General features: G+C 52.0%; 1 protein-coding gene across 2 annotated transcripts in view; it reads right to left on the minus strand.

Annotated features, from left to right (window-relative positions):
• The window catches only part of ZHX2 (zinc fingers and homeoboxes 2), a 189085-nt gene extending 176837 nt beyond the window's left edge, over positions 1 to 12248 (minus strand). Inside the window, exon 1 of one of the 2 annotated variants that reach the window (XR_008702135.1) lies at positions 11855 to 12189. The gene's annotated coding sequence lies outside the window, so the exon portion shown is untranslated. Of the gene's footprint in view, positions 1 to 11854 lie in introns of both variants that reach the window. The other variant, XM_055545925.1, reaches the window with a different exon arrangement.
• Positions 12249 to 13513: the final 1265 nt, after the last annotated feature.

Genomic DNA, 13513 nt, shown 5'->3' on the forward strand with positions numbered 1-13513 from the left:
ATGAAGCTGTAAGGGTGGACTCTAGTCCAATACTCACAAAAAGAGGAAACTGAACACTCAGAAGAGACATAACGGAGGCACGTGCGCAGAGAAAAGGCCATGCAAGGATGTGGTGAGAAGGCAGTGGCTGCAAGCCAATGAGAGAGGCCTCGTGAGCCACCAAACCTGCTGACACCTTGAGCTTGGACTTTCAGCCTCTAGATCTGTGACAAGATAAATGTCTGTCCTTTAAGCCACCCAGTCTGGGGTATTTGGCTATGTCAGCCCCAGGTGGTCTACGGATGCAATGGAATATCATTTAGCCATGAAGTAATATGCAGTCCTGATGCATGCTGTGACATGGAGGAACCGCAAAAACATGCTAAGTCAAAGAAGCATATGAAAGACCACATACTTTATGAATCCTTCTATATGAAATGTCAGTAAAGGCGAAGCTATACAGGCAGAAAGAAGATTAGTGGCTGTCTAGAGTTGGCGGGGAGAGGATGGGAGACAAGGATGGAGAATGACTGGCAAGGGGCACAGGATATCTGTTTGGGATGATGGGAATGTTTGAAGATTAGACCCTGGTGATGGATGCATAGCTCTGTAGACACACTAAAAGTCAGTAGAATGTATATTTTAAATGGGTGGATGTGAAGCTTTTTATTTTTTAAAATTTATTTATTTTAATTGGAGGCTAATTACTTTATAATATTGTAGTGGGTTTTGCCATACATTGACATGAATCAGCCATGGGTGTACATCTGTCCCCCATTCTGAACCCCCCTCCCCCCTCCCTCCCCATCCCATCCCTCAGGGTCATCTCAGTGCACCAGTCCTGAGCACCTTGTCTCATGCATCAAACCTGGACTGGCAATGTTTCACATATGATAATATACATGTTTCAATGCTATTCTCAAATTACTTTTTAAAATGTGACTAGTACTAACATCTATGCTACAGAGATGCCCAGGGACACACAGCACTTGGGACTTTTTATTATACTTAAATTAAATAAGTATCTGTTGCTCAACTGAAAGTTGCCTAAAGTGCCTCCAAGTTCCTTTATTTTTAGAGACCTTTAGTTTTACAGAAAACTAAACTGGCCCATCACCAGCGATGCTGTGTCCCTAAGTGGCCTGCCCACCCAGGACTCCCAATCAGCATCTTCCGGCTGCAGCATGCCTGCCCGATGTAGCTGCAACTGCTCTCGTCTTGGGTTGTACGGATGTGTGCTGGAGGTCCGGCTCTGCCCTCCCCACTATCCGCTCAGCAGGGCTGCCGTACAGATGACCTGGGCTATGACGTGAGGTGTGAGGGGCACAGAACCTATGCACAGTTGACATTCAATACATCGGGAACAACCCCCATGCAGGAGAAGGCCCTTCATCGAGCTCTGAACACACACCCATCCCTGTGTTATCCTTAGCGAGGGCTGGTGGCTCCGCCCCCCCGCCCCCCCCCCCCCCGGGCGCTAATCATTGGGGTGGGGCCCCAGCCCTCTTGCTGGAGCCGCAGGTGCACAGAGGGTAGGAGGGGACACATGTGCACGAGCCTGAGCCTCAAGAGCACTAGGTGTGGTGTAGGACTGCCTGGCTTCCAGAAACCTTGGACAAAGGACTTCCCCCCTCTGTGCTTTTTTATCGATTAAATGGGGATAACAGAGTCCTCCCATCTCCCAGAAGTGCCATGGGCTAGCCCACAGAAAGTACTCAGGCCCTGTGCCTCTGATGTCAGGAAGCAGTTGCTGCTAAGTGCCAAATGACCATGACCTTCCTGAGAGCAGGGACGCTGTTTTCTTCCCCTGGCAGGTGCTCAGTGAGTGTCCGCTGATTGGACAGAGGAAGTAAACTAGCCAGCGCAGAAGAGGAAAAGTCACACGCTGCCATATGATTGTGCATCCTTGGGTCAATTCCCTCATTTCTCTGGGCCTCAGTTTCCCTAAGTTGGAGCCGGCAACCCCCGAAACTTCCTTCCTGCTAGAACACTCCTTGATCCTACTCACGCACCATGCTGCTATTATTCTCATCCTCCCAACATCCCCCTCTGGGGACAACAGAGGACATTAGACTTTTTACAATAAATCCCGTTTCTAAACGTGCCGAAGTCAGGCCACGTTCAATCTCACAGTGTTGACTGCAGCCCCCCATCTTTGGAGGGTCTCCCATTAACCCACCAGTGATCCAAACCCTTTCTGTTCTGTGGCTCCCTGCACCCAGGATTCTCTGCTCTTGGAAATGACCTGAAGTCTTCCAGTTCTCCTGAACTGTGTGGCTCTGGCAGAAATTCACTGTGCGCTTAGAATCAATTAAATTTCAGGCCGTTCTATAGGATAATGCCGCCTCGGTGCTCTCTATCAAGGGAGGTTTGGTGAGGGCCTGTGCTCCTCTCTGCTCCTGTCTGCAGCCACCAGCATCCCTTCCCCTCGCTTCTTGGCTGGGAGGAGGGGGCGTTCTCTTTTTCCATCTTCTGGCTGTCAGTCCACACGCCCCACCTCCTTTAGCCCCTGTCATTGTGAGGCCTTTCCCTACCCTCTCTGGGCCACCACCCATCCTAAACAACTTGGCCATGTGCAATATCCAGCTCTGACCAGACTGGGTTGCAAATATCTTAAAGATGCTGCTCCTCAAAAGACAAGGGTGCAGTGCACAGGAAAATAATTTCTCAATGTCCTCCTGCACAGGCCAGGAAGATTCCATGGGGGCTCTGCATACCCACAGGGGCTAAGGGAGCCTGAGATGGCTTTTTCTTTTGAGCGATTCAGCCCGGTCTTGTAGTTTAAGAACAGCAGGAAAGTAATGTCAGCTGAAAGGAGTTTTCTGTGTGCTATTTAACTAAATGGCTCTGCAGCTGGAAAGAACCATGGGCAGACGTGTTATGATTCAAGGGCTCCCAATTACAATGATCCTCTTTTATTGTATAAAAACAGCAACCCAGCCATTCTCCACCCTCCCAACGCCTGCTCCCCCTACCTCCTGCCCTCATTGGCTGGCAAGGCTGTTCAGCATCCTGAAAGTAGCACCCAGCTTCTCCTCCGTCTCCAACTCTCAGCTGTCAGCCCACTGGGATTCCTTCTCTTGCCAGAGCCAGGGAGGAGAGGGTGGCATGCCCCCTGGAGAATGTTCTGGTGTAGACACTGACAGATGCTTAGAATTGTCTTGGGAGTGGGGTTTGGGTGGCTAAGGATAACAGGCATAGATCTGGAATTCTCTTCTGTTTTAACTAATCTTACACCACACACACACACACACACACACATACACACACACACACACTCGCGCGTGTGCGTGCCTGCGTGCACTGCCCCCTACATTCCTTTAGCAGAAAAGCTGTCAGACTGTCCAGAAACTCATTCTAAAACTGTCCCTTCTCCCTCCATATAGTTCCAGGCCTCCAGAAGACATCAGAAAGACCTGGTGAGGGACTCTCCTGGTGGTTCAGTGGTACAGAATCAGCCTACTGATGCAGGAGACACAAGTTCGATCCCTGATCCGGGAAGATCCCACATGCTGCGGAGCAACTAAGTCCAAATGTCACAACTACTGAGCCTGTGCTCTAGAGTCCAGGAGCCGCAACCACTGAAGTCCGTGTGCTCTAGAACCCTTGCTCCACAACAAAAGAAACCACTGCAACGAGAAGCCCGAGTACCGCAACTAGAGAGAAGCCCCTGCTCACCCAAACTAAAGACCCCACAGCGAGGAAGACCCAGCACTGCCAAAAATAGATACATAAACAAAGTTACACATACATATAAAGACCTGGTGATGCATAAGAGTATCGGCTTTAGAATCAGGCTGATGTGAATGCGAATCTCAGCTACCTCCTCTCTGAGACCAAGCACCTGACCGCTCTGCGCTTTGGTCTCCTTTGGTCTTTAAGATGAGGCTCCACCGTGGCCCTGGATGCCCTCCTCAGAGTCACTCTGAAGGACACAGTGAAGAGAGCACGTTCAGCAGGGTGCCTGGCACACAGTAGGTACCCAGTTTTTGGATGTTCTTGCTGCTCTGAAGATGGGGGCACTGTGTTTGCAGTGTGTCTGGGGGGGCAGGGGACTTTGTATTCTATTCAATCTCACCAGCCAGAGTGGACACAGCTGGGGTCAGGGGCCCGAGGTGGGGGGAGATGCTTCTGAGGGATACAAATGGCGGCCCCGCGGAGGACTGGTTCTCCTGCCTTTCTGCAACAATGATTAAACCGTCATGCTAGCACTACCCCTGCACGTGTGCCTGCAGCCTGCTCCGTGTAGAATCTAGTCCTTCCTCGGTTTTCTGCAGCTGGTTTGGAGTCCAGAAGCCGCAGGTGCAGGCATCCAACCATCCCAGGAAATCTCATTCATCTTTTCTCTCTACCCTTCTCAACAGCAGGCTACTTTTCTCTCCCACAGAGTCTGTTCTGGGCCCCCGACACGGAGCATTCCCTCCCAGAGAAAGAGCTAAATCAGCCTGGCCACGCTTCGAGGCCTCAGGAACACAGGAATCCACTCCCTGCCCGGAGCCTGACAGCAAACAGTTCCCAGGGTTTTGCTAATTTCCCCCTGCAAGGTGAACCAGGCGTGGCTTTAAATCCAGGAAAGTAAACCCAGCAGGTGCTTCGAACTTCTCCATCCCAAACCAAGCCTGTGCACCTCTAAAGTCTACTCTGAACCTCTTATACCAAAGTGAGTGAATGCCTGGGCCACACTCCTTCATATCGATCCCCCATGAATCAACAGCACACGCATTGCATTCGCTACATGTTTCACGTGGTAAATACTGTTGCACTGAAACACTGTAATAAGATTTAATCCCCACTAAGCGTTTCAGTGCTAGGGAACAAGAGGTAGGCAGGAAGAGGAAGAAAGTGTGTGAACTATGGCTTTTAACAGGTAAACTGTTCACCAGGGGTGGGGTGGCGGGGAAAGAGAGGTGTCAGCAAGAAAACTTGATTCTGACTGTGGTCTTTTTTGATTCCCTTTTAAAGTTTGGGTGGAACATGATGGACTGTTGCCAAGACAGTTTTTCTTCTTGGGGGTCTGCTACACGTGTGTGTGTAGGAGGCACACACACACATACACACCCCATTGCCAATCAACCCCTCTTATATGCATGACTTCAAGCATAGAAACAGGAAACAGATTGGGGTGGATGTTGTTAAAATCACAACCTATTTGATGGAGGGTGGGGGCGGGGAATCAAGAGGACTTTCTCTTTTTCAACTACAAAAGAAACTACCCTGTCAGTACCCAGAACAATGCCCACTCTGTTGTCTACCACCGGGGTATGTGAGCAGCTGAGCATCTTTTCAGAACAGCACTGCCTGGATTTAACCATGACACAGCACATTACCTGAACGGTGCACCAGGGTCCCACTGTGATATTTCAGGAGAGCTCGCCGTGTCCAAAGTTGCTCAGATTTGCCACAAATGAGCACATATGTGAGTGTGTGAGTGTGTGTGTGTGTGTGTGTGTGTGTGGTGGGGGGAGAGGGTGGGATGGAGGAGAATTGCAATGAACTGGGGACAGTTGGGGTCTTGAAATCTGTGGCACAAATTCATGCATGTTAATTACGTGGCCTCTCTCAAGGATACAAGAAAGTCACATCCTAGAGGTGGTGGCAAGATGATGATGGCAGGTGAGGATGGTGACAACAGGTAACATTTACTGAGCAGAATCCACGTGTCAGGCACTATGCTAAACCCTTCTGTAAATTTCTTCAGCTTCACAACAATCCAGAAAGCAGCTACTAGAATAATCTCCATTTTAGAGCTGAGGAAACTGAGGTTTATATGTAACAGCCCCAAATCATAAAGTGATTAACTGAGAAGAGAATCAGGGATGGTGGCCTTGCTGGGGGAAGCCAGTGTGGGGAAACTGACAGAAGGGCCTCTGGGAGCATCCCCTCTGTTTATATACATCAGATTAGATCAGATCAGATCAGTCGCTCAGTCGTGTCCAACTCTTTGTGACCCCATGAATCGCAGCACTCCAGGCCTCCCTGTCCATCACCAACTCCCAGAGTTCACTCAGACTCATGTCCATGGAGTCAGTGATGCCATCCAGCCATCTCATCCTCTGTCATCCCCTTCTCCTCTTGCCCCCAATCCCTCCCAGCATCAGAGTCTTTTCCAATGAGTCAACTCTTCGCATGAGGTGGCCAAAGTACTGGAGTTTCAGCTTTAGCATCATTCCTTCCAAAGAAATCCCAGGGCTGATCTCCTTCAGAATGGACTGGTTGGATCTCCTTGTAGTCCAAGGGACTCTCAAGAGTCTTCTCCAACACCACAGTTCAAAAGCATCAATTCTTCGGTGCTCAGCCTTCTTCACAGTCCAACTCTCACATCCGTACATGACCACAGGAAAAACCATAGCCTTGACTAGACGAACCTTTGGTTATGACTAATTCACGTTGTATGGCAGAAACCAACACGACACTGTAAAGCAATTATCCTCCAATAAACAAACGTGAAAGAAAAAAAAAAGCAAAGCTGAAGGGTCACAACCGAAATTATTCTGCTGATGAGTGCTGGAGCTGCAGGTAGGACCCGGGGAATCTGAGGGTCAGGAGAGAGGCAAGCGTTGTGTTTGGGGAGTCAACTGGTGCTCCTTTCCAATGTGTCCAGTTCTACTCATTGAGTTACTGCAAAAGGAAAGCTAGCTGCTTCCTGGTAACAGCGGACTAAAGGCTTCCCTGGTGGCTCAGCGGTAAAGAATCTGCCTGATGCAGGAGACACAGGAGATGGGGGTTTGACCCCTGGGTCGGGAAGATCCCCTGGAGAAGTAAATGGCTAACCCACTCGAGTAGTCCTGCCTGGAAAATCCCAAGGACAGAGGAGCCTGGCAGGCTACACTCTATGGGGTCACAAAGAGTTGGACATGACTGAAGTGACTGAGTATGCACACAATAGCTGACTAACATCAGGTTAATTTTGGATTCCTATTGGCAGAACCTAAAAGAAAATCTCCCTCACTTTCTTAGTGTGTTGTCTTCTTTTTGCCCTACGGCAGAACTGGTTCCCTGGTCTGAAACTTTCCAGAACTCATTCTAGTTCAAATAAGAACCAAACTGATTTATTTCCATAAGGCACACTGCTGTCCGTCTTACCTTCTTAAGACACCTGACAGTCCCTCCTCAGAAGCCTGCCATGGCTCCCTAGTACCTACAAATTAAATCAACCTCCTCCACGTCTGCCTCCAAGTCTGGCATCATCTCTCTGCACAATCTTCCCTGCGTCTCCCTCTCTACCTCAGCAGAACACACATGGCCCCTAGGACGCAGTTTTAACTTCATCCAGAATACACCCCTTTTCTCATCGGAGGCCACACACACTTTATCTGCCAACTCAACAACACTTCCACCATTCGCCCCTCCTGCCTTACAAGCTGAACCCCAGTGTGTTTATGGCATTGATGCGCCTAACTAAAAACATGTGATTGCCCCTCTCCAGTAGGTTCTGGTGACCATGTGGCACAGTTCTGGTCAAGCTAAGGACAGAAGTCCCTGAGAGGGGTGTCCCTTTCCAAACGTAACAGTAAAGCCACACTAGGTAAATGTTCTGTGTGCCTTAGTCATCCTACTTCCCCTTTCCTGGAAGGCAGATGTGAGGCCTGGAGATGCAGCAGCCCCCTTCCCACCATGAGGTGATAGACCTGGGGGTCAAATGCCTAAAACTCTATGGGTGGCAGAATAGAAAGACAGAGCCTCGGTCCCCAGTGGTACAGCTGAGGCACCATTCCACCCACTTTCTTCTTGTCCAACACAAATAGGCCCCCATCTGGTTAAGTCATGGGTGGGCAGAATTTCTGGTGCTAACAGCTGTGTGCAATGATACCGGACACACCTCCAGACATGGTTCCTCCTCAGTCATGGGCAGTTTCCCAGCTACCCACTCTAGGAAATCCTCTATGGGATCCTTCACAGCGAAAGAACTGCACCCTTCATGCTGCTGCTGCTGCTGCTGCTGCTAAGTCGCTTCAGTCGTGTCTGACTCTGTGCGACCCCATAGATGGCAGCCCACCAGGCTCCCCCGTCCCTGGGATTCTCCAGGCAAGAACACTGGCGTGGGTTGCCATTTCCTTCTCCAATGCATGAAAGTGAAAAGTGAAAGTGAAGTCGCTCAGTCGTGCCCGACTCTTTGCGACCCCATGGACTGCAGCCTACCAGGCTCCTCCATCCATGGGATTTTCCAGGCAAGAGTACTGGAGTGGGGTGCCATTGCCCTTCATGCTACTTCCACAGTAGTTACTCTTCTCAATTCTAGCACCTATTTAATTCTGCTTGATGTGGCCTACTGGCTGCTCAAACTCCTAGGTGGTAAGGGGTCTCAGTCCACTAACATCTCCCTAGTGCCTGGAGCAGGGCTTTGCATCAAGGTTAGAAAGATGTTCCATTCCATCAGCATCTCCAACATGTCTAGAATAGCGCACTGGCATGCGGACGGCACATGTTCTGGAGTCTGGAACTCTGCTTACTGTTTGGCCTTGAGCAAGTTAGAACCTCTCTGTGCTCCTAGGTCCTCATCTCTATAAAGGAGAGAATGACAGTACTTGCCCCACTGGGTTGTCACAAAGACAAAATAGTTTAATTCTAAGCACTTGGTCCCTGACATAAAAGTGCTTAATGACTATAGCCCTTTATTAGTGTGATGAATATTATAGTTATGGAATAAACAAATCAACACAGAGTTGCTAAATATAAATTAATTAAGAGATGAATTAGGACTTCCCTGGGGGCTCAGATGGTAAAGCGTCTGCCAACAATGTGGGAGACCCAGGTTCAATCCCTGGGTCGGGAAGATCTCCTGGAGACGGAAATGGCAACCCACTCCAGTATTCTTGCCTGGAAAATCCCATGGATGGAAGAACCTGGTAGGCTACAGTCCATGGGGTCGCTCATGACTGAGTGACTTTACTTTCTTTCATGTAGGAGATGAAACCCAGGAAAATTCCTACAAGTTTGGACCACTGGGCAGTGGTCCTTGTTCCCTCTTTTCTGCCTTTACTTTTCATTCTAACTACAACTTCCCATATCTGAGGAGCTGCTATACTGGAGTGCTGTTAAGACTTGGCTTCAAATGCGGAGTCTAACTCTTGTTGTGTGGCTTCTGGGCAAGTTTTTGTCACCTCTCTGAGCTTCAGTTTCTTCCACTGTAAACTTGGGATAATAATCGTATTTATCTCATAGGGTTATAGTGAGAATTAAATGGTAAAGCATGTAAAATACACAGCATTATGCCTGGCATACTGAAACAGTGTTAGCAACTGTTATCAAACACTGTCATTATCCTTTTTTGTCAAATGCACAGCACCCCACTGAGTCTCATGGTCCTGATGGGGACAGGACACTTGAGGTGGGGTTGCCTTTGGGCATGTCAAGACACGCTGCATTTACATTGGGAGAATACTTGTGTGCCAACAAACATTTGTGGCATCTTGATTTTTGCCTTTAAATGGGAATAGTATATTCCATTTACCCCAAAACCTTGGCCTCTGAATTTTCCCCTTAAGCGCTGTTAACTTCCAAGTGGATCCTTCGCTGACACCAAACCTGGCCAGAAGGCAAATATGCACATGAGAACAGTCAATGGAGCAGAGTGTTTTAATAGCAACGATATTCCCAGATCGTGTGTCCAGTCCTTGTCAGGGACATATTTCAATCTTACTTGTAGATTTCCCCCCTTTGGCCTTAAAAGAAGATGTGTCTACAGCTTTATATTAACTTTCCCTTTAAACTTAAACCTTCATGTGAGTCCCGTTCAAGCACTTGAGGGCTCCATTAATCTATTTTTACTGTTAAACATGCCATTTTACAAGATATTTATTCCACTTGGTTGTCATCCAAATGCTTTTTGACATTACTGTCCTGGGACTCCACTACTTTAACTCACTGCCCTCATAAACAGAAAATCACCTTTTGACGGAAATCTTGAAGAGCTCTCAGAACTTCACTCCCTACACTTCAAGGCATTCACTTCTGCTCAACATTACAGGAGAGAGAATGTGCATGTGAGTGAGTGAATGAGTCTATGTATGCGTGTGTTTTAAGAGGATAATTGTGGGAGGTTTGAGCAACCCGAGGAACGAAGGGGGCAATGCCTGTCCCCCAAATCCTTCACCCCGCTCCCCCTCACCGGCCTGACTCGGACTTGGGGAGCTGCTATTAGTAACATTAACAACACCAGGTGGCTTCCCTGATGGCTAAAACGGTAACGAATCTGCCCGCAATGCGGGAGACCCAGGTTCGATCCCTGGGTCAGGAAGATCCCCTGGAGGAAGGAAAGGCAACCCACTCCAGTATTCTTGCCTGGAGAATCCCCATGGACAGAGAGACTTGGGGTGGGGGTGGGGGTGGCCATAGTTCACGGGGTCGCAAAGAGTCGGACACGACTGAGCGGCTAACATTCAACATTAACACTGATAACAGAGGGAGACCGTCGGGGATTGCGCTGGACAGAACTCCAGGGTCTGGGCAGCGCCACTTTCAAGAGGAGGGGTCCAGGGAAAGTCTTCATTTCCCCACCTTCCTCCTCCCCCACCTTCCAGACAAACAAAAGGCCATCGCGGAAATTGCTGTGAAGGCAGAGACCCCACTGGCTTGGAAACCAATCCATCAGGTGGAAGCCTGAGCAAATCACAACTTGGCTTCCCCGTCAAGTTTTCTCCCCAGCCTCCCACACCCCTCTCCCCTTCCGCCGCCGCCTCCCGAGCTCCGCACGGCGACGAGCCCAAGGGGACCGTCCTGTGATGCTCACTGGTTTCCAACTTTCCGCTCATCTGCGCCTCCGCAGCCTCCTGCACAGCGGCTGGGAAAGGGGCAAGTTTGTAAAGGCGAAGAGTCGACCAAGTCCCGGGGACCCCACCAAGGAGCCGTAACACCAACAAAGCTGAACCTCTCTCGTGGGGGCAGAGACGAAACGCGCCCCCTGCGGTTCCTGGCCGGGGGTGGGGGGTGGAGGGTGGCGGTGAGCGGAGGGGGTGGCGACGGTGGGCTGGGGCGGGCCGCCGGGCCCTGCGGGGAGGGGGTCCCCAGGGGGTGTCCCCCGCCGCCCCTCCCCACTCGGCTTCCCCGGCACCTGAGCGGGGCGTGGGGACAGCGCCGCGCTCCGGCCCGGCCCGCGCGGCAGGTAGCTCGGCCGGCCGCCCGCCCGCCCGCGCCGCCGGCAGCCGCCGGCAGCCGCCAGGAGCGCGGAGCGGAGAGGCGAGCCTCAGCCCACGGCGTCATGCTTCCTGCCACCACGTTACGGCGAATCGTCACCGGGAGCGGGGAGACGCGGGGAGCGCGGGGCGGGGGGGTGGGGGACGGCGGGGAGCACACACACGCAGCCCCCCGCCCGCCAAACCCCGCGGAGCCGGGGCCACGTCCCGGCCGAGTCCCCGCGGGACCGGCCCCGCTCGCACAAAGCGCCGCGCTCGGGCCAAGGAGGGAGGGAGCCGGCCCCGAAATAAATAAATAAAAACACAGTCGGGTCTACGTAACGCCCTGTCGAAAGCGGACGCCATATTTTTTTGTGGCTTATGTCGACATAGGGAAACGTAGACATGTTTTTTTCCTCCTCCTCCTCGCTCGGCCTCCCATTTATCCAAACTTGTAATCAGAACTCTTAAAAAAAAAATCTCCCCCACCTCTGACTCTTCTGATCTCCTCCCACCCGCAAAAAAAAAAAAAAAAAGAAAAAAAGAAAGCCTGCACACTACCTACCACCCCCCTCCCGCGCCCCCCTTTGCAATCACAAACCCGGCCAAGTCCCATTAACAACACATTTTTCGGGAGCGGCGGCGGCGGCGGCGGCGGCGGTGGGAAAGTTGGGCTGGAGTGGCCGGTGCCCGGCGTGCGGGGCTCGGGGCCGGCTGCGCCGGGGCGGTGGGGGGGTGCTCCGCGCCGGGGCGAAGTTTCTTACCTGCGCCGGGGGCTGGGAGCGCGGGGACCCGGGCTGGGAACGCGGAGACGCGGCACAGGGGCGTTCCAAAATGGAACTCTGCTGGCTCCCCCCCCACCCACTCCCCACTCCCCACCGGGCGCCCGGCTCGGGCTCCGTGGGAAAGAGGGGGCCAAGCCAGCCTGCCAGCCAGCCAGCCAGCCAGAAGCCCCCGTACGGAGAACAGTGGCCAAAATTTTTTAAAAGGGGGGGAAAAAAAGGAAAAAAAGGGGGGGAAAAATGTCTCGATCAGTGGGGAATCTACGCCAAAACCCACATGATCTGTAACGTCAGCATGCGTATTTGCATACGATACCACCACCCGAGCTGCCACCCGGGCTCGGGTTCCGCAGAAAGTTACAAAGTGAAATTCAGCTCCCTCCGGAGACGCCGGCGAAATGTCAATTTTCAGGCGGGAGCTAGAGGGGTGGGAGGGGGGGAAGCTAGCCCTCAAGGCGCTGGTTACTAGCCAAGGTTGGGGTGGGGGCCCCGTAAATTAAGTTAAAAGTCTGAGCCCAGTAACGGACTCGGTGGAATTTCTGCTAGGGGAGGAGGGGGAGGCGCGAGCGAGATCATTGAATATTAAGCAGGACCCGGCGAGGCGGCCGCGGCCGAACCCTCCCGGCGCAATACCCATTTTCTTTATTAAAAGTTCAAGGTGTCATTGATGAGCTCAGCAAACTGTTGATCCCGACCACGTGGAGTGGCGGACGGAGGGACTGCGGGGCGCGGCTGCTCCAACGCAAGCCAGCGGCACCCGGGACCCCGCGTCCCTCCCGCAGCGCAAGGGTGGGGCCGCCGCGCGCCCCGGGGCGCGGCCTGCGCGTTCTCCCGTCTTTGGACTCAAGGAAATAATGACAACTTAAAAAAAAAAATTTTTTTTTTTTTTTTAAGCGAGACACATTTAACTCCTGGAATAGGAACGAGAGCGCTTAGGGTAGGCAGGGTAAGAAAGAGCCCCTACTTATATAACGACTAGAAATTAGAGGACTTTTGCCCAAGAGAGTCTGAGATTTTCGCTTGCGCCAGGTCTGAGGTTGGTTAAACATCCTTAGACTTTTCCCCTAAGCGTCAATAAACAAACAGACGCCCCGGGAGCTGACTTAAAAACTCTTGCCCGGCCAGCGTTCGCTGGGATTCTCAGACTTCCAGAAATGCACACCCCTGCGGCGCTCACGGGCAAGTCCCTCGGAAGCGAGGCGGGTCACTTTCGAAATTGCGACTCCGGCGTTCCTGGCGGGAGGGCATCCCTAAGTGTTGCCTCCCCCTGGATCTCCCCTTGGGCTCCTTAGAGCAAAGGCGAGTCGGGAAGTCGCTGCTCTCCGCCTACGGCCTCCGCAACCGCGAACTTGCGTTTGGGGCGCGGCGCTGCTGCTACAGTGCTCAGCTAAGGAGCTCTAAGGAATTTGGGATTCAGGAGGCGCTCTGGAATCTCACGGAGAGCAACCTGTCTGCGCCTCCGGATCCTGCCAGGATGGACCCTTTTCCCCTCCGTGGGCGTCTTGACGCGTCAGCATCTCCCAGGTGTGAGCTGAGCGCGAGCGCGCACGAGCCAAGAGGGGTCCAGAGGATGCTGTCTGGGGTTGACTTTTGATGCTCTGAGCGCCACGAGGAGACAAAGGGAGCCTGGGGCTGGGAGGC

This window comes from Bubalus kerabau, chromosome 14 (assembly GCF_029407905.1).
Source record: "Bubalus kerabau isolate K-KA32 ecotype Philippines breed swamp buffalo chromosome 14, PCC_UOA_SB_1v2, whole genome shotgun sequence".
NCBI classification, from domain to species: domain Eukaryota; kingdom Metazoa; phylum Chordata; class Mammalia; order Artiodactyla; family Bovidae; genus Bubalus; species Bubalus kerabau.